Below are 1,563 nucleotides of genomic sequence, written 5' to 3' on the forward strand. Positions count from 1 at the left end.
GGCCAGTGGTCGGCAAACTCATTAGTCAACAGAGCCAAATATCAACAGTACAACGATTGAAATTCCTTTTGAGAGCCAAATTTTTTAAACTTAAACTTCTTCTAACGCCACTTCTTCCAAATAGACTCGCCCAGGCCGTGGTATTTTGTGGAAGAGCCACCCTCAAGGGACCAAAGAGCCACATGTGGCTCACGAGCCACAGTTTGCCGACCACGGGCCTAGGCCTACGTGTGTGTGGGAGGGTGGGATCAGTGGGTAGAAAATTACTAAGAGGCAGGGTCTTTCTTTGCTTAAATGACAGGATTTTTGTTGAAGGCAGGCCATCGCGAAAATATATCAAGGTGGTCAGACAACAGTGGGGGGGTTCACTAAACCGACTCAGCAGGATTCTTGATAAAAGTGGACAATGCAAAGATGAACTGGAAACCCCAAAGTCAGGGCCTAATTGAGAAGAGAGTTCAGAGGAGTCTGGCTAGAGTTTGGTCAAGGAAAGAATCTTTGTTAGGAGGAGAAACGTTTCCTCTTTCATCTTATGTTAAGAGACAGGGGCCTGCAGCTGCCTGGCAGCGGCTCCTGCCCGAAGAAAAGATATGGAGTGGGCTGCTACCTCCGGGCCTAAACGGAAGTGATGTTGAGTTGAATTCTGAAGATGAAGACACATTAGACTCTGGACTTCACTTACAGGAGGATGGGACCATTACAAAAGCAGAGATCTCAGATTTCCCTACAGATGGACTAAAAACTCAAGCAGAAGCAAATGTAAATGCCTATAAAGAGTGTTCTTCTGGAATTCCCTTACTTATGTGGAATAAATTTCAAGAATTGCATAAAAACACCGTGAACTTCAAGATTCAGAAGGAAAAAAAGAAAATGCTCTAGGAAAGGAAAATTGAAGAATGAAGAAGAATCTCATAGTGAACAGTCCTCAAGTGAAACCCAGGGAAAGGGACTTAGTATTTTAGAGTCAATGACAGGTTTTACCTGTTAAAAAGAAAAATATTGAGAAGTCGGGCCTTGAAAAGAGCATAAACCAGGCTATGGAAAAGTAAAATATAGAGAAGGCAGAGGAACTCAGCCACCAACTATCTACCCAAGAGCTTGATGTAAAATTGCCGAAGTGATTGCCTGCCACAACTTTGTAAAAGCCCAAAAGGAAGCTGAAAATTCAAAGGTTGCTGGGGAAAAAAAGAAGAAACTTGTATGGGAATTTGAAGCAAAGAAGAGATGAGAAACCAAAAGCAACATGGGATATATGTCACTTGCCAGAGTTCTTAAAGACATTTGCATCTTTATCTGAGTTTTTACTTGAGTCTTCAATTGGTCAATTTACTGAAAAGATTTTACTGCTTATGTTACATATGTCAGGAAATTGATAGAAGTGGAAAAATTAAGCATAAAATTTGAGAGTTAATTATCAAATCTTTTTCTAAAAAGTTCATTCTAGCCCTGGGTGGTTTGGCTCAGTGGCTGGAGCAGGCGTCCTCAAACTATGGCCCACAGGCCACATGCGGGTGTTTTTGCCGTTTTGTTTTTTTACTTCAAAATAAGATATGTGTTGACACC

General features: G+C 41.6%; 1 pseudogene; it reads left to right on the forward strand.

The window, feature by feature from the left end:
* The first annotated feature begins 414 nt into the window (after positions 1-414).
* Positions 415-1,297, forward strand: LOC103305645 (protein FAM204A-like; annotated as a pseudogene).
* The last annotated feature ends 266 nt before the right edge of the window (positions 1,298-1,563 follow it).

The sequence above is a fragment of the Eptesicus fuscus genome, chromosome 16 (assembly GCF_027574615.1).
Source record: "Eptesicus fuscus isolate TK198812 chromosome 16, DD_ASM_mEF_20220401, whole genome shotgun sequence".
In the NCBI taxonomy this organism is placed as follows: domain Eukaryota; kingdom Metazoa; phylum Chordata; class Mammalia; order Chiroptera; family Vespertilionidae; genus Eptesicus; species Eptesicus fuscus.